General features: G+C 52.5%; 1 protein-coding gene across 1 annotated transcript in view; it reads left to right on the top strand.

The window, feature by feature from the left end:
• The window catches only part of LOC123689158, a 35,715-nt gene extending 14,496 nt beyond the window's left edge, over positions 1–21,219 (top strand). Inside the window, exons 2-3 of the mRNA XM_045628106.1 lie at positions 14,289–14,368; positions 21,206–21,219. The gene's annotated coding sequence lies outside the window, so the exon portion shown is untranslated. The remainder of the gene's footprint in view (positions 1–14,288; positions 14,369–21,205) is intronic.
• Positions 21,220–24,419: the final 3,200 nt, after the last annotated feature.

Raw genomic sequence — 24,419 nt, 5'->3', positions numbered from 1 at the left:
CTACGACTACTCAACGGCCACGAGCAAAGCTGAGAGCCCCGAGATCCACGGCCGTTGTGCTTACAATCACCGAAAAAGAACAGACCTACGCCTCTGTATTACGGGAGGCAAAGGAAAAAATTAAACTAAGTGATTTGGGCATAGATGCCGTCAAATTTAAGCGGGCGGCGACGGGAGCGGTGATACTAGAGCTACCCGGATCACGCAGTGGAGACAAGGCCGATGCCCTTGCCAGTAAACTGAAAGAAATCTATGCTAGCGGAGTGAGTGTGTCGAGGCCGGAGAAGTGTGCCGAGGTACGAGTGGCTGGCCTCGATGACTCTGTAACGTCGGACGATATCAAAAAGGCGATAGCGGAGATTGGGGGCTGCAACCGCGAACAAGTAATAGTGAGTGAGGTTCGGCCAGACAGAACTGGATTGTTTGGAGCCTGGGTTCGGTGTCCAATTCTTGCGGCCAAGAAAATCACCGAGGGACGACTACTAATAGGCTGGGTCGCAGCAAGGGTAACCTTACTGGAACGCAAGGAAATTAGGTGCTACCGGTGCCTTCAAAGCGGGCACGTAGCGAGCCGGTGCACGTTTGGCGCTGATCGTAGCAATCTCTGCTACCGCTGCGCACAACCAGGCCACCGGGCCGCGACTTGCGAGGGCAAACCCGTGTGCGTCCTTTGCACGGAAGCGGGCCGAAAGGCAGACCATCGGCTAGGGAGCGCTAAATGTCCGGCCCCTAGCGCCAAAGTTGCTAGAAGAGAGACGCCGCGGCACAACATGGTTCCGACCGGGTCCGCCCCACCGGACGGGGCAGCAATGCTTACAGATAAAATCGTAAATGCCTAGCACGGTACGGTTCCTCCAATGTAACCTCAACCACTGTGCCAACGCCCAGGATCTTCTGACACAAAGCATGGCACAGTGGTCCATTAATGTTGCAATGGTGTCAGAACCATATATCTCAGAGCTGAGGACCGCTTCAAATTGGATTGTGGATACGGAAGGCCTCGCAGCCGTTATACTCGACGGGGACCAGATGGCACTTGCGGGACCGCACCTAAAGGGTCGCGGGTGTGTCGCCGTCCGAGTCTCGGAGAATCTGGTAGTAATAAGCGCCTACTTTTCACCCAACAAGACACTCGCCGAGTTCGAGCGGTTTTTAGTCGAGATAGGCTCACTGGTAGATTGGGCCCGACCCCACGAGGTAATTGTCGCCGGTGACTTCAACGCAAAGTCGACTGCGTGGGGGACGCTGGATGACCGTGGACGAGGACAGGCCTTGTTACGATGGGCCGCAATGTACAATTTGACAGTATTAAATAAAGGCTCCGAGCACACGTGCGTACGCAGAGCGGGAGGCTCCATCGTTGATGTCACTTTTGCGAGTTCCTGTCTTGCTCGTCGCGTTGAAGATTGGGAGGTTATGACAAAGGTAGAAACACTGTCGGACCATAGATACATCCAATTCCGTATCCCTCCATTGTCGTCTGCTAGATCGGCTGAGCAGAGTCTCATTCCGTCTGAAATCGGCCCTAAATGGTCGCTGAGGTCGTTGGATAGAGTCGTGTTCGAAGAGGCGACAATAGTTAAGTCCTGGTGTTCCAGCCGCACTAATGCTGATATAGAAAGTGAAGTTCGGTGGCATGCAAAAGCGTTAGCAGACCTATCAGAGGCGTCAATGAGACGCGTACGAATTTTGAGGCCGAGGGATAAAGTTTACTGGTGGTCTGACGAACTAGCTGGTCTTCGATCAATCTGTGTGAGATCGCGGAGGATGTTTACGCGGTACAGGCGCCGACCGCTAGCACGTCGCAGTCAAGATGAAGAGGAACGGCTATACGTAGACTATCAAGCTGCAAAAAAGGATCTAAGGGTAGCAATAGCAAGGTCCAAAGAAAATGCTTGGAATGAGTTTCTTAACACGTTGCAACAAGATCCCTGGGGTCGCCCCTTTCGACTTGTAATGAGCAAATTGCGACCCCGGGCGCCGCCACTGACGTCCACCATGCAACCTTCGCTTCTTGACTCGGTGGTATCCACCCTGTTTCCACGTGGGAATGGGCGTACACCTACCCCAGCGCATCCGTACTCGATTCCAAGCGAAGAGTCAATACGCGTGACGCCTGAAGAATTAGAAGCAGCATTGGCAAAGGTCGCCGCTAAAAACACAGCTCCAGGCCCTGATGGCATTCATGGCAAGGTGTGGGCTCTCGCCCTTAAGGACGAAGAATTGGCGTGGAGGTTCTGCAGTTTGTTGACGCAAATCATGCAGAAGGGAGAGTTTCCCTCCGCCTGGAAGACTGGGAAATTAGTGCTGCTAAAGAAGCCCGGAAAAATCGAAACATCCCCTTCTGCTTACCGCCCAATCGTATTGTTGGATGAGGGTGGCAAAATCTTGGAGCGGATCATGGCTAAAAGAATAAATAGACATCTAGAAACCATCGGACCAGATCTGCACAGTGCTCAGTTTGGCTTCCGGCGGTCGCGGTCTACTGTGGACGCAATCGCAGAGGTGCGAGAAATCAGCGAGGAGACCACGGAGCAGGGTGGAGTTGTACTGGCGGTGTCCCTTGACATCGCCAACGCCTTCAACACCATTCCTCACGAGGCTGTTCTGCGAGGCTTAGTACATCATGGGATACCGTTATATCTCCAGAGGCTAGTAGAATCGTACCTGTGCGATCGTAAAATTGTGTTCCCGGGTAGGGATTCTTGGAGAAGCTACCGAGTCACATGTGGTGTACCTCAAGGGTCCGTTCTGGGGCCCCTGCTTTGGAATATAGGCTACAATTGCATCATTAAGACATCTCTGTCTATAGGTGTTAGGGTCATTTGTTACGCCGACGATACCTTGGTTGTGGCATCTGGCAGTTCCTACGTCGAGGCGAGCCGTCGCGTAACTGCTGGGGTAGCTCAAGTCGTAGCGCAGATAAGACACCTCGGGCTGCGTGTCGCGCTGGAGAAGTCCGAAGCGATCTGTTTTCACGGCCCGGGGCGAGCGCCTCCAGCGGGTGCGCACATCGTCGTTGCGGGAGTGTCCATCGAGGTAGGAAAATCCCTGAAATATCTGGGCCTAGTACTAGATTCCCGGTGGACGTTTAGAGCACATTTTGCGGCACTTGCCCCGAAGCTCACCGCCACTGCAATGGCTCTTAGCCGGATTATGCCAAATCTAGGCGGGCCGAGCGAGGGGTGTCGTCGACTCTACTCCGGCGTCGTCAAGTCGCAAGCTATGTACGGGTGCCCAATATGGGCTGATAAGCTGTCCCGCAAGAACAAGCAGCTTCTGAGGCGTTATCAAAAACTAATGACGATTAAGGTTGCGCGAGCGTACCGCACGGTGTCATACGATGCCGTGTGTTTGATCGCAGGTTCCGCGCCCTGGCACCTCGAGGCTACCGCTCTGGCAGACGTCTATTGGCGCAGGGCTGATACGCGTGAAGCAGGGAGAGAACCGGACACAGAGACCATACGCTCCTGGCGCCTGGATGCCTGCCAGCGCGTGATACAAGACTGGAGAACCGACTTAGACAGGGCAGAGATGGGCGGATATACAATAAGTGCCATATTGCCCGTCCTAACCAAGTGGCTGGAGAAGAAGCGCGGCCCGTTATCCTTTCGTCTGGTGCAGGTCATAACAGGCCATGGCTGTTTTGGCAAATACCTCCACCGCATCAGACGGGAACCGACCCCTGCGTGCCACCACTGCCAAGGGGATAACGATGCGCACACTCTAGCGGCTTAGCGGCTTGTCCGGCGAGGCGGAGGAGAGGCGCCACCTGGTTGCGGCCTTCGGGACGGACCTGGGCTTGCCTGAAGTTATTAAGAAGGCGGTGGACGACCTTGACAAGTGGACCGTCCTAACAAGATTCTGTGGCGTGGTGATGCGGCTGAAGGAGGAAGCGGAGAGAGCCCGAGAATGTAAAAAAAAAAAAAAAAAAAAAAAAAAAAATAAAAAAAAAAAAAAAAAAATAAAAAAAAAATAAAATAAAAAAAAAAATAAAAAAAATATATATATATATAAATCAATAAATAAAAAAAAAAAAAAAAAAAAGTAATAAAAAAAAACAAAAAAAAAAAAAAAAAAAAATATTAAAAAAACAGAATCGCGAAAGCGGCAGTCGCTAGACGGGGCGCGGTGAAAAGGCCTAGCTGTTACCCGCCCTCGTCTAATAGCGAACAGTGGGCCTGGTGGTTTTAGTGGGTATGGGGTCATCGTATTTTACGGCCTTGACCCCCACACTCCCCGCGCCACTTAACAACTTGCCCAGGCGCGGGCGCCCGTAATCGGGTTTCCCCAGGTAAAAAAAAAAAAAAAAAAAGGTTAGGTTCCCCCCCTCCGCGGACGAATTTACCCGCGGCTCCTAGGCTTGTCGTGCCGGGGGGGCTTAGTACCTGGAACGATTGCAGCAATGCCGTCGTAAAGGGGAAGCAAATAAGGAGGTATAGGCTGGCCTTCACTTCGAAGGCTAGTCTCTGGAGAGGGCATCAGCGCCCAGCGGAAAAGATTTCCGTGAGCCCTTAGCAAGCTGGAGAGATCATTTGATCTCAAAGGTGAAACTGAGGGACTTTTACTTATTCGACGTTCCCGATTGTGTGTTCTTTGGAGTGTGCCGGAGGCGGCCAGGGAGGGGGTCTGCTTCATAGCGCTACTGCGTACTTGACTCTGGGCCTCATCTGCTCTCGACTCTTTCTTTTCTAAGAAACGTGCTAGATGCGGTGTAGCTACATGCCACGCGAACTTGCGGGGTGCAAACAATAATCTCGGGAGAACCAATATTAAATCTGGTGTTGTTGTTGTCTTCTTGGGCCAAAGTGCAGTGGAACGATGGATAGCCAGCGGAACCGGCAATTATTGGATATACCTTTTGGCGATATAGTCAGCGGTATAGCGGCGAACGCTCGAATACTCTTCAGCTTGTGATTGTTCTGTGTTCAATTGAAGGAGAGGCCTTATTGGGCAACAAGAGGAAGGAAACCTTGATACAAAAATCCCCTAACGTTCGGCGCTGATGAGCGTGGCGTCGGACACCTAATCCCCTCTATGAGGAATTGAGGTCGTTGACGGGCAGGTCAATGCCTAGCGCCAAAAAACAAAAAAAAAAAAAAAAACGCGTCCCCGGTTCCCTCCGGAGTGACGGCGAGGACTCGCTACAGCTCGGGCACTCGGCTGCGGTACATGGGTCTTAAAGAGGGCCACAGGGGAGCGGCCCCTGGTCAAATAAAAGCAAGCATGAGTTCGAATACACGTTTAACTACCCCAGGTGGGTTAAATCCCACCCATGGCGATGCCATGGCTCAGCCCCACCGTACTCTGGGGGGGGGCAAAACTCATGAGGAAGAGAAGGATGAGGAGAGAAGAGTGGTAGGATGTGGTGATGTGAAGGAGAATACAAGGGACGGAGGCGAGATGTCTAACCGGAGTACGCCCCGTCCCACTCAAAGATTGTAGAGTTATGCTGGTGCGAACTCCACTACCCATATTGAGTCCAAATAACAGCACAGGAGACCGTGAAGTTGAGGCCATTACTGCCATAGGAAAAAATGTCGGACGACAAGTGATGGAGGCCAGCCTGGAGACGAGCTGTGAGATGCTCAGCGCTGACGTATCGTTTACCTCCATCAACTCACCACATGTACAAGGGCGACCGGCGCGATTTTTCGTCGGAAAAGAAGGAAGGAAGAATGCAGCTCTAGCGACGCTGGAACCCCTCACTCGACGAGAAAGTCGCGGGCTGCATTAAGTAAACTCCAACGAGTAGAACGGGAGAAGAGGGTTGAAGCAGAACTACTAGAGGCGACCCCCAGTCCCCCAACAAAAACTGGAAGCACAGCGCAAACCGAACGTCACGCTGATCCAAAGGTGAGGATTGAGGCCAGCCTCGCTGCAGTGGATAAAGTCGCCCGACACTCGAGTAACCTGAAGGGCACTTTTGTCTCAGCGCTAAAACAGGCGGTAACCTCGATCCGTAGAGACGCCGAAGAGCTAGCTGACCGTACAGTCAGCGAGGAAACGAGGGCGCTCCGGAGCGAAAATGAGAGACTTCGTGGACAGGTGGAAGCACTTCAAAAGAAATGGCTGAGTTGAGAACCCTGATACAAGAGTGCTCCAGGAAACCGGTGCATAAAGAGCCATTACGGACATCTTCACCATCTTCGCAGCTACCACAACTCTTAGCCGAGCTGGAAGGTCGTTTAATGAGACAAATGGGCGAATGTCTTAGCGCGAGACTCGCAAACCTGGAGCCTCGATTAAATGCGGAACCGAAAATTCGGCACCATTAGCCGCGGATCCGATTCCAATTGAGGACTCTACGACAAAGAGCATAGAAGAACACTCGATAGGGGAGAAGAGAAAATCTAGGAAAGGAAAGAAGCTGCGGGCACCTGATGCTAACAATGCACCCGATGCAGTAAGTGCGCAGATCCCACCAACCCAGAGCAACCCAGAGGCAAACTGCGAGCAAGAGTGGAAAACAGTGCAAAGTAAGCGTAAACAGGCCAAGATACCCCAACCGCTGGCATCGTAAAGCCCGCGGCTACGACTACTCAACGGCCACGAGCAAAGCTGAGAGCCCCGAGATCCACGGCCGTTGTGCTTACAATCACCGAAAAAGAACAGACCTACGCCTCTGTATTACGGGAGGCAAAGGAAAAAATTAAACTAAGTGATTTGGGCATAGAAGCCGTCAAATTTAAGCGGGCGGCGACGGGAGCGGTGATACTAGAGCTACCCGGATCACGCAGTGGAGACAAGGCCGATGCCCTTGCTAGTAAACTGAAAGAAATCTATGCTAGCGGGGTGAGCGTGTCGAGGCCGGAGAAGTGTGCCGAGGTACGAGTGGCCGGCCTCGATGACTCTGTAACGTCGGACGATATCAAAAAGGCGATAGCGGAGATTGGGGGCTGCAACCGCGAACAAGTAATAGTGAGTGAGGTTCGGCCAGACAGAACTGGATTGTTTGGAGCCTGGGTTCGGTGTCCAATTCTTGCGGCCAAGAAAATCACCGAGGGACGACTACTCATAGGCTGGGTCGCAGCAAGGGTAACCTTACTGGAACGCAAGGAAATTAGGTGCTACCGGTGCCTTCAAAGTGGGCACGTAGCCAGCCGGTGCACGTTTGGCGCTGATCGTAGCAATCTCTGCTACCGCTGCGCACAACCAGGCCACCGGGCCGCGACTTGCGAGGGCAAACCCGTGTGCGTCCTTTGCACGGAAGCGGGCCGAAAGGCAGACCATCGGCTAGGGAGCGCTAAATGTCCGGCCCCTAGCGCCAAAGTTGCTAGAAGAGAGACGCCGCGGCACAACATGGTTCCGACCGGGTCCGCCCCACCGGACGGGGCAGCAATGCTTACAGATAAAATCGTAAATGCCTAGCACGGTACGGTTCCTCCAATGTAACCTCAACCACTGTGCCAATGCCCAGGATCTTCTGACACAAAGCATGGCACAGTGGTCCATTAATGTTGCAATGGTGTCAGAACCATATATCTCAGAGCTGAGGACCGCTTCAAATTGGATTGTGGATACGGAAGGCCTCGCAGCCGTTATACTCGACGGGGACCAGATGGCACTTGCGGGACCGCACCTAAAGGGTCGCGGGTGTGTCGCCGTCCGAGTCTCGGAGAATCTGGTAGTAATAAGCGCCTACTTTTCACCCAACAAGACACTCGCCGAGTTCGAGCGGTTTTTAGTCGAGATAGGCTCACTGGTAGATTGGGCCCGACCCCACGAGGTAATTGTCGCCGGTGACTTCAACGCAAAGTCGACTGCGTGGGGACGCTGGATGACCGTGGACGAGGACAGGCCTTGTTACGATGGGCCGCAATGTACAATTTGACAGTATTAAATAAAGGCTCCGAGCACACGTGCGTACGCAGAGCGGGAGGCTCTATCGTTGATGTCACTTTTGCGAGTTCCTGTCTTGCTCGTCGCGTTGAAGATTGGGAGGTTATGACAAAGGTAGAAACACTGTCGGACCATAGATACATCCAATTCCGTATCCCTCCATTGTCGTCTGCTAGATCGGCTGAGCAGAGTCTCATTCCGTCTGAAATCGGCCCTAAATGGTCGCTGAGGTCGTTGGATAGAGTCGTGTTCGAAGAGGCGACAATAGTTAAGTCCTGGTGTTCCAGCCGCACTAATGCTGATATAGAAAGTGAAGTTCGGTGGCATGCAAAAGCGTTAGCAGACCTATCAGAGGCGTCAATGAGACGCGTACGAATTTTGAGGCCGAGGGATAAAGTTTACTGGTGGTCTGACGAACTAGCTGGTCTTCGATCAATCTGTGTGAGATCGCGGAGGATGTTTACGCGGTACAGGCGCCGACCGCTAGCACGTCGCAGTCAAGATGAAGAGGAACGGCTATACGTAGACTATCAAGCTGCAAAAAAGGATCTAAGGGTAGCAATAGCAAGGTCCAAAGAAAATGCTTGGAATGAGTTTCTTAACACGTTGCAACAAGATCCCTGGGGTCGCCCCTTTCGACTTGTAATGAGCAAATTGCGACCCCGGGCGCCGCCACTGACGTCCACCATGCAACCTTCGCTTCTTGACTCGGTGGTATCCACCCTGTTTCCACGTGGGAATGGGCGTACACCTACCCCAGCGCATCCGTACTCGATTCCAAGCGAAGAGTCAATACGCGTGACGCCTGAAGAATTAGAAGCAGCATTGGCAAAGGTCGCCGCTAAAAACACAGCTCCAGGCCCTGATGGCATTCATGGCAAGGTGTGGGCTCTCGCCCTTAAGGACGAAGAATTGGCGTGGAGGTTCTGCAGTTTGTTGACGCAAATCATGCAGAAGGGAGAGTTTCCCTCCGCCTGGAAGACTGGGAAATTAGTGCTGCTAAAGAAGCCCGGAAAAATCGAAACATCCCCTTCTGCTTACCGCCCAATCGTATTGTTGGATGAGGGTGGCAAAATCTTGGAGCGGATCATGGCTAAAAGAATAAATAGACATCTAGAAACCATCGGACCAGATCTGCACAGTGCTCAGTTTGGCTTCCGGCGGTCGCGGTCTACTGTGGACGCAATCGCAGAGGTGCGAGAAATCAGCGAGGAGACCACGGAGCAGGGTGGAGTTGTACTGGCGGTGTCCCTTGACATCGCCAACGCCTTCAACACCATTCCTCACGAGGCTGTTCTGCGAGGCTTAGTACATCATGGGATACCGTTATATCTCCAGAGGCTAGTAGAATCGTACCTGTGCGATCGTAAAATTGTGTTCCCGGGTAGGGATTCTTGGAGAAGCTACCGAGTCACATGTGGTGTACCTCAAGGGTCCGTTCTGGGGCCCCTGCTTTGGAATATAGGCTACAATTGCATCATTAAGACATCTCTGTCTATAGGTGTTAGGGTCATTTGTTACGCCGACGATACCTTGGTTGTGGCATCTGGCAGTTCCTACGTCGAGGCGAGCCGTCGCGTAACTGCTGGGGTAGCTCAAGTCGTAGCGCAGATAAGACACCTCGGGCTGCGTGTCGCGCTGGAGAAGTCCGAAGCGATCTGTTTTCACGGCCCGGGGCGAGCGCCTCCAGCGGGTGCGCACATCGTCGTTGCGGGAGTGTCCATCGAGGTAGGAAAATCCCTGAAATATCTGGGCCTAGTACTAGATTCCCGGTGGACGTTTAGAGCACATTTTGCGGCACTTGCCCCGAAGCTCACCGCCACTGCAATGGCTCTTAGCCGGATTATGCCAAATCTAGGCGGGCCGAGCGAGGGGTGTCGTCGACTCTACTCCGGCGTCGTCAAGTCGCAAGCTATGTACGGGTGCCCAATATGGGCTGATAAGCTGTCCCGCAAGAACAAGCAGCTTCTGAGGCGTTATCAAAAACTAATAAATAGGTTGCGCGAGCGTACCGCACGGTGTCATACGATGCCGTGTGTTTGATCGCAGGTTCCGCGCCCTGGCACCTCGAGGCTACCGCTCTGGCAGACGTCTATTGGCGCAGGGCTGATACGCGTGAAGCAGGGAGAGAACCGGACACAGAGACCATACGCTCCTGGCGCCTGGATGCCTGCCAGCGCGTGATACAAGACTGGAGAACCCACTTAGACAGGGCAGAGATGGGCGGATATACAATAAGTGCCATATTGCCCGTCCTAACCAAGTGGCTGGAGAAGAAGCGCGGCCCGTTATCCTTTCGTCTGGTGCAGGTCATAACAGGCCATGGCTGTTTTGGCAAATACCTCCACCGCATCAGACGGGAACCGACCCCTGCGTGCCACCACTGCCAAGGGGATAACGATGATGCCGCGCACACTCTAGCGGCTTGTCCGGCGTGGGCGGAGGAGAGGCGCCACCTGGTTGCGGCCTTCGGGACGGACCTGGGCTTGCCTGATGTTATTAAGAAGGCGGTGGACGACCTTGACAAGTGGACCGTCCTAACAAGATTCTGTGGCGTGGTGATGCGGCTCAAGGAGGAAGCGGAGAGAGCCCGAGAATGGTAAAAAAAAAAAAAAAAAAAAAAAAAAAAAAAAATAAAAAAAAAAAAAACAAAAAAAAAAAAAAATACATAAGGGAGAAAAAGGGAGAGGGAAAAAAAAAAAAAAAAAATAAAAAAAAAAAAAAAAAACAAAACAAAAAAAAAAGGGCTTATTACTAGTGTGGTGTCGAGAGAGTAACAGAGAGTCGCGAAAGCGGCAGTCGCTAGACGGGGCGCGGTGAAAAGGCCTAGCTGTTACCCGCCCTCGTCTAATAGCGAACAGTGGGCCCTGGTGGTTTTAGTGGGTATGGGGTCATCGTATTTTACGGCCTTGACCCCCACACTCCCCGCGCCACTTAACAACTTGCCCAGGCGCGGGCGCCCGTAATCGGGTTTCCCCAGGTAAAAAAAAAAAAAAAGGTTAGGTTAGGTTAGGTTAGGTTAGGTTAGGTTAGGTTAGGTTAGGTTAGGTTAGGTTAGGTTAGGTTAGGTTAGGTTAGGTTAGGTTAGGTTAGGTTAGGTTAGGTTAGGTTAGGTTAGGTTAGGTTAGGTTAGGTTAGGTTAGGTTAGGTTAGGTTAGGTTAAGGGCCTCATAGCCTAGCGGTCTTTGTATGTGGCCGCTGTGGTGAGGGGTACTGGGTTCGATTCCCGGTTCGAGGATAAGTTTTCAATTTATCCTCGGCCTTTGGTAGGGTTGTACGGTACCGGGCGAGTGCTTAAACCGTACATGGTGGGCACGGTTGAATTTCTATAGAATGCAGTGGGCAACTATAGAAAGGATACTGTGTAGGTTTAGAACGTAGCAATACGTTCTAGGCCGAGGATGGTAATTACAGTGGTCAGTAATTCAACATTCCTTTTTTTTAGTACGCGTTGAGCCTTCATAGCGACAACAGTGACTGTTTGCGCTCCGCGTCCTGAAAATCTTTTGAGGGTCTTTCCGGTGTCGGAGAATACTGTGAGGTGCATCAAAACAACCGCACAAGTGTGCTGCGTGTTTTGACATATATGTGATATTTATATATTAAATACTTTTTAATATATAATAGAAAAGAAGTGTGGGAAATTGACCCGGTGTTTTTTGTGTTTTTATGTTGTTTTTGTCGCGACGACATATTAATTTTTCATTGTGTTTGTGTTGTGTGGATTGTCCTGCATATGTGAGTACTTTTTATTTAAAAATCGGCTCACAGAGTTGGCCGGAAATATTTTTCAAAAAGTGGAGGCGGTTTTTTAACCACAACATTTTGGCGGGAGGTTTAATCACAAATTGAGGAGTACCATCGTCTCCGCCGTGATCAGGCGGTTCGATTTCACACCTCAAAGTTGAGATTGGGAGAAAGAGGAAGGAATTATTGATGTAAGCATCATTTATAGCTACATAATATCATAAGACGCCATCTTGTTTGACAAGTAAGGTGCAAAGGTCGGCATTGTGTGGCGCCGGTCGTCTGGCGGCGGTTGACGTCATACGATTTATCGAGCGGGCGTTCAAGTTTTCCGAAGTGGATAGAGACGATATTGTTCTTAGTTTTAATTTTTGTATATAATTTAATTTAAGTTTAGATTTAAGTTAGAATTAAGACTTTACTATAATATTATCTCTGTTCATAAATATATTTATTATTTATTTATATATTTGGTGGAAGTACTTTTTGTATAATTCGCAAAATGCGAAAGAGGCGGGTTAAGCCGCAGGCCTCGGATAGCGAGGAAGAAGAAATGTCCAGGGCTGGCTCAAAAGAGCGGAGGAAGCGGTCCTTTTTTAAAAACCCTACTAGGGATGGGGACGAGGACGTGTCTCCTCCTCCTAAAGGTAAGCCGCCAAAGAAAGCGGCTGCCCATAAGGAAGGATTTAAGGAGGCGGAGGAAGAGTTGCGTGCTCTCGAGGCTCGCTCTCTTCATGGAGGTGAAGATAGTGGTGCTGGAGGCCACCAGCCAGACGGGGCCTCGACAAGTACAGGTCGGGCCCCGGACGGGCCCCCGTCATCGTGGGAGGACTACGAGGACGATGTGGTCCTCCTGGGGGTGCCTGAAATAAAGGAGAGGTCGGTTTCTCGAGTCCGCAAAATCCTAGAGATTGCGGCGAAATCGGGAAACCTAAAAGGGACGTACGTCCGCGACCTGAAGGTTGCGGCCAAGGAAATTGGAGAGATCGTGGAGGATCTCGCTGATAGGTGTCTGGGGGGGGAAGAGGGCAGACGTCTACAAAGAGACAATAATCGTCTGAGGGCCCAGGTCAAGGAGCTGGGCCTGGAGCTTGCCGCCCTCAGACGCGAGTTCAACGAGCGCACTGCGCTATTTGCACAATCAAAGGGGGACAACAGGGATCCCGTCTCGGTGGATAGTCCCATCACGCCGGATGCTCTCCGTCAAATGATGGAGGGTCTCTTAGACGGGATCAAGGAGAGCCTGATGGGGGAGTTGATGAGGGCTGTGGGGGGCATGCTTGATGCGAAGTTGGCGGGGATTGGGGACAGGCTGCTCCCTGAGCCTGTGTTACGCCCCCCGCTGATGGCATTAGACCGAGGCCCCCATGGGGCCTCCAAGGGCTCCTTAGGGGGTGAGGCCCAGGTGGCCTCAAATTGTCCGGGGCCACAGGGCAAGAGAGCCCACAGTGGTCCCGCAGGAGTTGGGGTCCAGAGCTCAGAAGAAAATGTCCCGGGAAATGGAGGGGTCTCTTCAGAGATGCCTCCAGCGGGTCCCAGCTGGGCGACAGTGACCGGCAAGAAGAAGAAGAAGAGTAAGGGCAAGAAGAAGTCGGACAGTCTTCCAGCTGCACCGGCTCCTCCTACCAAGGGTGGGGTAGGTCTCCCGGCAAGGCAGCCGGCGGCTATGGAGAAGCCTGTTGGGGTGCGGTCTTCCCTTGCTCCGCCGACAACTGCTGCAGTGGTTTTAACACTGCTGCAGGGAGCGGTGGAGCGGGGGGGTTACCTACGCTTCTGCTCTGTCCAAGGCAAGGCAGGCCATCAGTCTGCCTGACTTGGGGATCGAGCGTATAAGCATCCGAGTAACGGCTACCGGAGCTCGGATGCTGGAGGTGCCCGGAGAAGGTAGGGAGGAGAAGGCTAACCGCCTAGCTGAAAAACTGAGGGTGGTTCTGTCGGAAGAGGCCTCGGTGGGGAGGCCCGTCAAGTGCGCGGACCTCCGCATCCGGGACCTTGATGACAGCATCACCGAGGGGAATGTTGTGGAGGCGGTGGCTGCCATGGGGGAGTGCCCAGTGGCGGCAATTAAACCAGGGAAAATAATGAGGCATGGGGGCCGGGGTTTGGGGGAGATGTTCCTCCTATGTCCGGTTGCCTCCGCCAATAAGATCAAGAGTGGGAGGCTCCTCATTGGGTGGAGTTCTTGTCGAGTGGAAATCCAGGAGCACCGCCCTTTGAGGTGCTTTAAGTGTCAACAGCTGGGTCATGTGCGCGCAACATGCGACTCAGCGGTGGACCTGGCGGAGGCTTGCCACCGATGTGGGGTTGCGGGCCATAAGGCTAATGAATGCAGCTCGAAAGAGCTGCATTGTTTGGTCTGTGCGGCGGCCGGGAAGGCAGCGAACCACAAGATGGCGGGAAGGGCCTGCAACCCTCCAAGGCAAGGGAGGGCCCCGCATGCCCCTAAAGCGTCCGGCACCGTGGTGGAGAACGTTCCCATGGAGGTTGGTGTGGAGGTGTCAAACAAATAAAATGTCTGACAACCTCACTAGCCTCCTCCAGGGGAACCTAAGGCGCTCCGCTGCGGCTCAGGACTTGTTCTTGCAGTCGATGGCGGAGTGGGGTGTGATGGCGGCCGTTGTCACAGAGCCCTATTACGTGTCGCGGCAGAATTCGTGTGCCAATGCCCAGGATCTTCTGACACAAAGCATGGCACAGTGGTCCATTAATGTTGCAATGGTGTCAGAACCATATATCTCAGAGCTGAGGACCGCTTCAAATTGGATTGTGGATACGGAAGGTCAGCCGTTATACTCGACGGGGACCAGATGGCACTTGCGGGACCGCACCTAAAGGGTCGCGGGTGTGTCGCCGTCCGAGTCTCGGAGAATCTGGTAGTAATAAGCGCCTACTTTTCACCCAACAAGACACTCGCCGAGTTCGAGCGGTTTTTAGTCGAGATAGGCTCACTGGTAGATTGGGCCCGACCCCACGAGGTAATTGTCGCCGGTGACTTCAACGCAAAGTCGACTGCGTGGGGGACGCTGGATGACCGTGGACGAGGACAGGCCTTGTTACGATGGCCGCAATGTACAATTTGACAGTATTAAATAAAGGCTCCGAGCACACGTGCGTACGCAGAGCGGGAGGCTCCATCGTTGATGTCACTTTTGCGAGTTCCTGTCTTGCTCGTCGCGTTGAAGATTGGGAGGTTATGACAAGGTAGAAACACTGTCGGACCATAGATACATCCAATTCCGTATCCCTCCATTGTCGTCTGCTAGATCGGCTGAGCAGAGTCTCATTCCGTCTGAAATCGGCCCTAAATGGTCGCTGAGGTCGTTGGATAGAGTCGTGTTCGAAGAGGCGACAATAGTTAAGTCCTGGTGTTCCAGCCGCACTAATGCTGATATAGAAAGTGAAGTTCGGTGGCATGCAAAAGCGTTAGCAGACCTATCAGAGGCGTCAATGAGACGCGTACGAATTTTGAGGCCGAGGGATAAAGTTTACTGGTGGTCTGACGAACTAGCTGGTCTTCGATCAATCTGTGTGAGATCGCGGAGGATGTTTACGCGGTACAGGCGCCGACCGCTAGCACGTCGCAGTCAAGATGAAGAGGAACGGCTATACGTAGACTATCAAGCTGCAAAAAAGGATCTAAGGGTAGCAATAGCAAGGTCCAAAGAAAATGCTTGGAATGAGTTTCTTAACACGTTGCAACAAGATCCCTGGGGTCGCCCCTTTCGACTTGTAATGAGCAAATTGCGACCCCGGGCGCCGCCACTGACGTCCACCATGCAACCTTCGCTTCTTGACTCGGTGGTATCCACCCTGTTTCCACGTGGGAATGGGCGTACACCTACCCCAGCGCATCCGTACTCGATTCCAAGCGAAGAGTCAATACGCGTGACGCCTGAAGAATTAGAAGCAGCATTGGCAAAGGTCGCCGCTAAAAACACAGCTCCAGGCCCTGATGGCATTCATGGCAAGGTGTGGGCTCTCGCCCTTAAGGACGAAGAATTGGCGTGGAGGTTCTGCAGTTTGTTGACGCAAATCATGCAGAAGGGAGAGTTTCCCTCCGCCTGGAAGACTGGGAAATTAGTGCTGCTAAAGAAGCCCGGAAAAATCGAAACATCCCCTTCTGCTTACCGCCCAATCGTATTGTTGGATGAGGGTGGCAAAATCTTGGAGCGGATCATGGCTAAAAGAATAAATAGACATCTAGAAACCATCGGACCAGATCTGCACAGTGCTCAGTTTGGCTTCCGGCGGTCGCGGTCTACTGTGGACGCAATCGCAGAGGTGCGAGAAATCAGCGAGGAGACCACGGAGCAGGGTGGAGTTGTACTGGCGGTGTCCCTTGACATCGCCAACGCCTTCAACACCATTCCTCACGAGGCTGTTCTGCGAGGCTTAGTACATCATGGGATACCGTTATATCTCCAGAGGCTAGTAGAATCGTACCTGTGCGATCGTAAAATTGTGTTCCCGGGTAGGGATTCTTGGAGAAGCTACCGAGTCACATGTGGTGTACCTCAAGGGTCCGTTCTGGGGCCCCTGCTTTGGAATATAGGCTACAATTGCATCATTAAGACATCTCTGTCTATAGGTGTTAGGGTCATTTGTTACGCCGACGATACCTTGGTTGTGGCATCTGGCAGTTCCTACGTCGAGGCGAGCCGTCGCGTAACTGCTGGGGTAGCTCAAGTCGTAGCGCAGATAAGACACCTCGGGCTGCGTGTCGCGCTGGAGAAGTCCGAAGCGATCTGTTTTCACGGCCCGGGGCGAGCGCCTCCAGCGGGTGCGCACATCGTCGTTGCGGGAGTGTCCATCGAGGTAGGAAAATCCCTGAAATATCTGGGCCTAGTACTAGATTCCCGGTGGACGTTTAGAGCACATTTTGCGGCACTTGCCCCGAAGCTCACCGCCACTGCAATGGCTCTTAGCCGGATTATGCCAAATCTAGGCGGGCCGAGCGAGGGGTGTCGTCGACTCTACTCCGGCGTCGTCAAGTCGCAAGCTATGTACGGGTGCCCAATATGGGCTGATAAGCTGTCCCGCAAGAACAAGCAGCTTCTGAGGCGTTATCAAAAACTAATGACGATTAAGGTTGCGCGAGCGTACCGCACGGTGTCATACGATGCCGTGTGTTTGATCGCAGGTTCCGCGCCCTGGCACCTCGAGGCTACCGCTCTGGCAGACGTCTATTGGCGCAGGGCTGATACGCGTGAAGCAGGGAGAGAACCGGACACAGAGTCCATACGCTCCTGGCGCCTGGATGCCTGCCAGCGCGTGATACAAGACTGGAGAACCAACTTAGACAGGGCAGAGATGGGCGGATATACAATAAGTGCCATATTGCCCGTCCTAACCAAGTGGCTGGAGAAGAAGCGCGGCCCGTTATCCTTTCGTCTGGTGCAGGTCATAACAGGCCATGGCTGTTTTGGCAAATACCTCCACCGCATCAGACGGGAACCGACCCCTGCGTGCCACCACTGCCAAGGGGATAACGATGATGCCGCGCACACTCTAGCGGCTTGTCCGGCGTGGGCGGAGGAGAGGCGCCACCTGGTTGCGGCCTTCGGGACGGACCTGGGCTTGCCTGAAGTTATTAAGAAGGCGGTGGACGACCTTGACAAGTGGACCGTCCTAACAAGATTCTGTGGCGTGGTGATGCGGCTGAAGGAGGAAGCGGAGAGAGCCCGAGAATGTTAAAAAAAAAAAAAAAAAAAAAAAAAAAAAAAATAAAAAAAAAAAAATAAAAAAAAAATAAAATAAAAAAAAAAATAAAAAAAATATATAATAACAAAAAAAAAAAAAAATTATTAACAAAAAAAAAAAAAAAAAAAAAAGGAGTAAAAGGGAGGGGGAAAAAAAAAAAAAAAAAAAAAAAAAAAGGGCTTATTACTAGTGTGGTGTCGAGAGAGTAACAGAGAGTCGCGAAAGCGGCAGTCGCTAGACGGGGCGCGGTGAAAAGGCCTAGCTGTTACCCGCCCTCGTCTAATAGCGAACAGTGGGCCCTGGTGGTTTTAGTGGGTATGGGGTCATCGTATTTTACGGCCTTGACCCCCACACTCCCCGCGCCACTTAACAACTTGCCCAGGCGCGGGCGCCCGTAATCGGGTTTCCCCAGGTAAAAGGTTAGGTTAGGTTAAAAAAAAAAAAAAAAAAAGGGCTTATTACTAGTGTGGTGTCGAGAGAGTAACAGAGAGTCGCGAAAGCGGCAGTCGCTAGACGGGGCGCGGTGAAAAGGCCTAGCTGTTACCCGCCCTCGTCTAATAGCGAACAGTGGGCCCTGGTGGTTTTAGTGGGTATGGGGTCATCGTATTTTACGGCCTTGACCCCCACACTCCCCGCGCCACTTAACAACTTGCCCAGGCGCGGGCGCCCGTAATCGGGTTTCCCCAGGTAAAAAAAAAAAAAAAAAAAAGGTTAGGTTCCCCCCCTCCGCGGACGAATTTACCCGCGGCTCCTAGGCTTGTCGTGCCGGGGGGGCTTAGTACCTGGAACGACTGCAGCAATGCCGTCGTAAAGGGGAAGCAAATAAGGAGGTAAAGGCTGGCCTTCACTTCGAAGGCTAGTCTCTGGAGAGGGCATCAGCGCCCAGCGGAAAGATTTCCGTGAGCCCTTAGCAAGCTGGAGAGATCATTTGATCTCAAAGGTGAAACTGAGGGACTTTTACTTATTCGACGTTCCCGACTGGTGTTCTTTTGAGTGTGCCGGAGGCGGCCAGGGAAGGGGTCTGCTTCATAGCGCTACTGCGTACTTGACTCCGGGCCTCATCTGCTCTCGACTCTTTCTTTTCTAAGAAACGTGCTAGATGCGGTGTAGCTTCATGCCACGCGAACTTACGGGGTGCAAACAATAATCTCGGGAGAACCAATATTAAATCTGGTGTTGTTGTTGTGTTCTTGGGCCAAAGTGCAGTGGAACGATGGATAGCCGGCGGAACCGGCAATTATTGGATATACCTTTTGGCGATATAGTCAGCGTATGGCGGCGAACGCTCGAATACTCTTCAGCTTGTGATTGTTCTGTGTTCAATTGAAGGAGAGGCCTTATTGGGCAACAAGAGGAAGGAAACCTTGATACAAAAATCCCCTAACGTTCGGCGCTGATGAGCGTGGCGTCGGACACCTAATCCCCTCTATGAGGAATTGAGGTCGTTGACGGGCAGGTCAATGCCTAGCGCCAAAAAATAAAAAAAAACGCGTCCCCGGTTCCCTCCGGAGTGACGGCGAGGACTCGCTACAGCTCGGGCACTCGGCTGCGGTACATGGGTCTTAAAGAGGGCCACAGGGGAGCGGCCCCTGGTCAAATAAAAGCAAGCATGAGTTCGAATACACGTTTAACTACCCCAGGTGGGTTAAATCCCACCCATGGCGATGCCATGGCTCAGCCCCACCGTACTCTGGGGGGGGGGCAAAACTCATGAGGAAGAGAAGGATGAGGAGAGAAGAGTGGTAGGATGTGGTGATGTGAAGGAGAATACAAGGGACGGAGGCGAGATGTCTAACCGGAGTACGCCCGTCCCACTCAAAGATTGTAGAGTTATGCTGGTGCGAACTCCACTACCCATATTGAGTCCAAATAACAGCACAGGAGACCGTGAAGTTGAGGCCATTACTGCCATAGGAAAAAATGTCGGACGACAAGTGATGGAGGCCAGCCTGGAGACGAGCTGTGAGATGCTCAGCGCTGACGTATCGTTTACCTCCATCAACTCACCACATGTACAAGGGCGACCGGCGCGATTTTTTCGTCGGAAAAGAAGGAAGGAAGAATGCAGCTCTAGCGACGCTGGTACCCCTCACTCGACGAGAAAGTCTCGGGCTGCATTAAGTAAACTCCAACGAGTAGAACGGGAGAAGAGGGTTGAAGCAGAACTACTAGAGGCGACCCCCAGTCCCCCAACAAAAACTGGAAGCACAGCGCAAACCGAACGTCACGCTGATCCAAAGGTGAGGATTGAGGCCAGTCTCGCTGCAGTGGAAAAAGTCGCCCGACACTCGAGTAACCTGAAGGGCACTTTTGTCTCAGCGCTAAAACAGGCGGTAACCTCGATCCGTAGAGACGCCGAAGAGCTAGCTGACCGTACAGTCAGCGAGGAAACGAGGGCGCTCCGGAGCGAAAATGAGAGACTTCGTGGACAGGTGGAAGCACTTCAAAAAGAAATGGCTGAGTTGAGAACCCTGATACAAGAGTGCTCCAGGAAACCGGTGCATAAAGAGCCATTACGGACATCTTCACCATCTTCGCAGCTACCACAACTCTTAGCCGAGCTGGAAGGTCGTTTAATGAGACAAATGGGCGAATGTCTTAGCGCGAGACTCGCAAACCTGGAGCCTCGATTAAATGCGGAACCGAAAATTCGGCCACCATTAGCCGCGGATCCGATTCCAATTGAGGACTCTACGACAAAGAGCATAGAAGAACACTCGATAGGGGAGAAGAGAAAATCTAGGAAAGGAAAGAAGCTGCGGGCACCTGATGCTAACAATGCACCCGATGCAGTAAGTGCGCAGATCCCACCAACCCAGAGCAACCCAGAGGCAAACTGCGAGCAAGAGTGGAAAACAGTGCAAAGTAAGCGTAAACAGGCCAAGAATACCCCAACCGCTGGCATCGTAAAGCCCGCGGCTACGACTACTCAACGGCCACGAGCAAAGCTGAGAGCCCCGAGATCCACGGCCGTTGTGCTTACAATCACCGAAAAAGAACAGACCTACGCCTCTGTATTACGGGAGGCAAAGGAAAAAATTAAACTAAGTGATTTGGGCATAGATGCCGTCAAATTTAAGCGGGCGGCGACGGGAGCGGTGATACTAGAGCTACCCGGATCACGCAGTGGAGACAAGGCCGATGCCCTTGCCAGTAAACTGAAAGAAATCTATGCTAGCGGAGTGAGTGTGTCGAGGCCGGAGAAGTGTGCCGAGGTACGAGTGGCTGGCCTCGATGACTCTGTAACGTCGGACGATATCAAAAAGGCGATAGCGGAGATTGGGGGCTGCAACCGCGAACAAGTAATAGTGAGTGAGGTTCGGCCAGACAGAACTGGATTGTTTGGAGCCTGGGTTCGGTGTCCAATTCTTGCGGCCAAGAAAATCACCGAGGGACGACTACTAATAGGCTGGGTCGCAGCAAGGGTAACCTTACTGGAACGCAAGGAAATTAGGTGCTACCGGTGCCTTCAAAGCGGGCACGTAGCGAGCCGGTGCACGTTTGGCGCTGATCGTAGCAATCTCTGCTACCGCTGCGCACAACCAGGCCACCGGGCCGCGACTTGCGAGGGCAAACCCGTGTGCGTCCTTTGCACGGAAGCGGGCCGAAAGGCAGACCATCGGCTAGGGAGCGCTAAATGTCCGGCCCCTAGCGCCAAAGTTGCTAGAAGAGAGACGCCGCGGCACAACATGGTTCCGACCGGGTCCGCCCCACCGGACGGGGAAGCAATGCTTACAGATATAATCGTAAATGCCTAGCACGGTACGGTTCTTCCAATGTAACCTCAACCACTGTGCCAATGCCCAGGATCTTCTGACACAAAGCATGGCACAGTGGTCCATTAATGTTGCAATGGTGTCAGAACCATATATCTCAGAGCTGAGGACCGCTTCAAATTGGATTGTGGATACGGAAGGCCTCGCAGCCGTTATGCTCGACGGGGACCAGATGGCACTTGCGGGACCGCACCTAAAGGGTCGCGGGTGTGTCGCCGTCCGAGTCTCGGAGAATCTGGTAGTAATAAGCGCCTACTTTTCACCCAACAAGACACTCGCCGAGTTCGAGCGGTTTTTAGTCGAGATAGGCTCACTGGTAGATTGGGCCCGACCCCACGAGGTAATTGTCGCCGGTGACTTCAACGCAAAGTCGACTGCGTGGGGGACGCTGGATGACCGTGGACGAGGACAGGCCTTGTTACGATGGGCCGCAATGTACAATTTGACAGTATTAAATAAAGGCTCCGAGCACACGTGCGTACGCAGAGCGGGAGGCTCCATCGTTGATGTCACTTTTGCGAGTTCCTGTCTTGCTCGTCGCGTTGAACATTGGGAGGTTATGACAAAGGTAGAAACACTGTCGGACCATAGATACATCCAATTCCGTATCCCTCCATTGTCGTCTGCTAGATCGGCTGAGCAGAGTCTCATTCCGTCTGAAATCGGCCCTAAATGGTCGCTGAGGTCGTTGGATAGAGTCGTGTTCGAAGAGGCGACAATAGTTAAGTCCTGGTGTTCCAGCCGCACTAATGCTGATATAGAAAGTGAAGTTCGGTGGCATGCAAAAGCGTTAGCAGACCTATCAGAGGCGTCAATGAGACGCGTACGAATTTTGAGGCCGAGGGATAAAGTTTACTGGTGGTCTGACGAACTAGCTGGTCTTCGATCAATCTGTGTGAGATCGCGGAGGATGTTTACGCGGTACAGGCGCCGACCGCTAGCACGTCGCAGTCAAGATGAAGAGGAACGGCTATACGTAGACTATCAAGCTGCAAAAAAGGATCTAAGGGTAGCAATAGCAAGGTCCAAAGAAAATGCTTGGAATGAGTTTCTTAACACGTTGCAACAAGATCCCTGGGGCCGCCCCTTTCGACTTGTAATGAGCAAATTGCGACCCCGGGCGCCGCCACTGACGTCCACCATGCAACCTTCGCTTCTTGACTCGGTGGTATCCACCCTGTTTCCACGTGGGAATGGGCGTACACCTACCCCAGCGCATCCGTACTCGATTCCAAGCGAAGAGTCAATACGCGTGACGCCTGAAGAATTAGAAGCAGCATTGGTAAAGGTCGCCGCTAAAAACACAGCTCCAGGCCCTGATGGCATTCATGGCAAGGTGTGGGCTCTCGCCCTTAAGGACGAAGAATTGGCGTGGAGGTTCTGCAGTTTGTTGACGCAAATCATGCAGAAGGGAGAGTTTCCCTCCGCCTGGAAGACTGGGAAATTAGTGCTGCTAAAGAAGCCCGGAAAAATCGAAACATCCCCTTCTGCTTACCGCCCAATCGTATTGTTGGATGAGGGTGGCAAAATCTTGGAGCGGATCATGGCTAAAAGAATAAATAGACATCTAGAAACCATCGGACCAGATCTGCACAGTGCTCAGTTTGGCTTCCGGCGGTCGCGGTCTACTGTGGACGCAATCGCAGAGGTGCGAGAAATCAGCGAGGAGACCACGGAGCAGGGTGGAGTTGTACTGGCGGTGTCCCTTGACATCGCCAACGCCTTCAACACCATTCCTCACGAGGCTGTTCTGCGAGGCTTAGTACATCATGGGATACCGTTATATCTCCAGAGGCTAGTAGAATCGTACCTGTGCGATCGTAAAATTGTGTTCCCGGGTAGGGATTCTTGGAGAAGCTACCGAGTCACATGTGGTGTACCTCAAGGGTCCGTTCTGGGGCCCCTGCTTTGGAATATAGGCTACAATTGCATCATTAAGACATCTCTGTCTATAGGTGTTAGGGTCATTTGTTACGCCGACGATACCTTGGTTGTGGCATCTGCTAGTTCCTACGTCGAGGCGAGCCGTCGCGTAACTGCTGGGGTAGCTCAAGTCGTAGCGCAGATAAGACACCTCGGGCTGCGTGTCGCGCTGGAGAAGTCCGAAGCAATCTGTTTTCACGGCCCGGGGCGAGCGCCTCCAGCGGGTGCGCACATCGTCGTTGCGGGAGTGTCCATCGAGGTAGGAAAATCCCTGAAATATCTGGGCCTAGTACTAGATTCCCGGTGGACGTTTAGAGCACATTTTGCGGCACTTGCCCCGAAGCTCACCGCCACTGCAATGGCTCTTAGCCGGATTATGCCAAATCTAGGCGGGCCGAGCGAGGGGTGTCGTCGACTCTACTCCGGCGTCGTCAAGTCGCAAGCTATGTACGGGTGCCCAATATGGGCTGATAAGCTGTCCCGCAAGAACAAGCAGCTTCTGAGGCGTTATCAAAAACTAATGGCGATTAAGGTTGCGCGAGCGTACCGCACGGTGTCATACGATGCCGTGTGTTTGATCGCAGGTTCCGCGCCCTGGCACCTCGAGGCTACCGCTCTGGCAGACGTCTATTGGCGCAGGGCTGATACGCGTGAAGCAGGGAGAGAACCGGACACAGAGACCATACGCTCCTGGCGCCTGGATGCCTGCCAGCGCGTGATACAAGACTGGAGAACCGACTTAGACAGGGCAGAGATGGGCGGATATACAATAAGTGCCATATTGCCCGTCCTAACCAAGTGGTTGGAGAAGAAGCGCGGCCCGTTATCCTTTCGTCTGGTGCAGGTCATAACAGGCCATGGCTGTTTTGGCAAATACCTCCACCGCATCAGACGGGAACCGACCCCTGCGTGCCACCACTGCCAAGGGGATAACGATGATGCCGCGCACACTCTAGCGGCTTGTCCGGCGTGGGCGGAGGAGAGGCGCCACCTGGTTGCGGCCTTCGGGACGGACCTGGGCTTGCCTGAAGTTATTAAGAAGGCGGTGGACGACCTTGACAAGTGGACCGTCCTAACAAGATTCTGTGGCGTGGTGATGCGGCTCAAGGAGGAAGCGGAGAGAGCCCGAGAATGTTAAAAAAAAAAAAAAAAAAAAAAAAAAAAAAAAAAAAAAAATAAAAAAAAAAAGGAAAAAAAAAAAAATAAAAAAAAAAAATAATAATAACAAAAAAAAAAAAAATTATTAACAAAAAAAAAAAGGAGTAAAAGGGAGGGGAAAAAAAAAAAAAAAAAAAAAAAAGGGCTTATTACTAGTGTGGTGTCGAGAGAGTAACAGAGAGTCGCGAAAGCGGCAGTCGCTAGACGGGGCGCGGTGAAAAGGCCTAGCTGTTACCCGCCCTCGTCTAATAGCGAACAGTGGGCCCTGGTGGT

This window comes from Pieris rapae, chromosome 4 (assembly GCF_905147795.1).
Source record: "Pieris rapae chromosome 4, ilPieRapa1.1, whole genome shotgun sequence".
In the NCBI taxonomy this organism is placed as follows: Eukaryota; Metazoa; Arthropoda; class Insecta; order Lepidoptera; family Pieridae; genus Pieris; species Pieris rapae.
The sequence above is the reverse complement of the archived record's forward strand: the minus strand, read 5'-3'. Positions and strand labels throughout refer to the sequence as shown.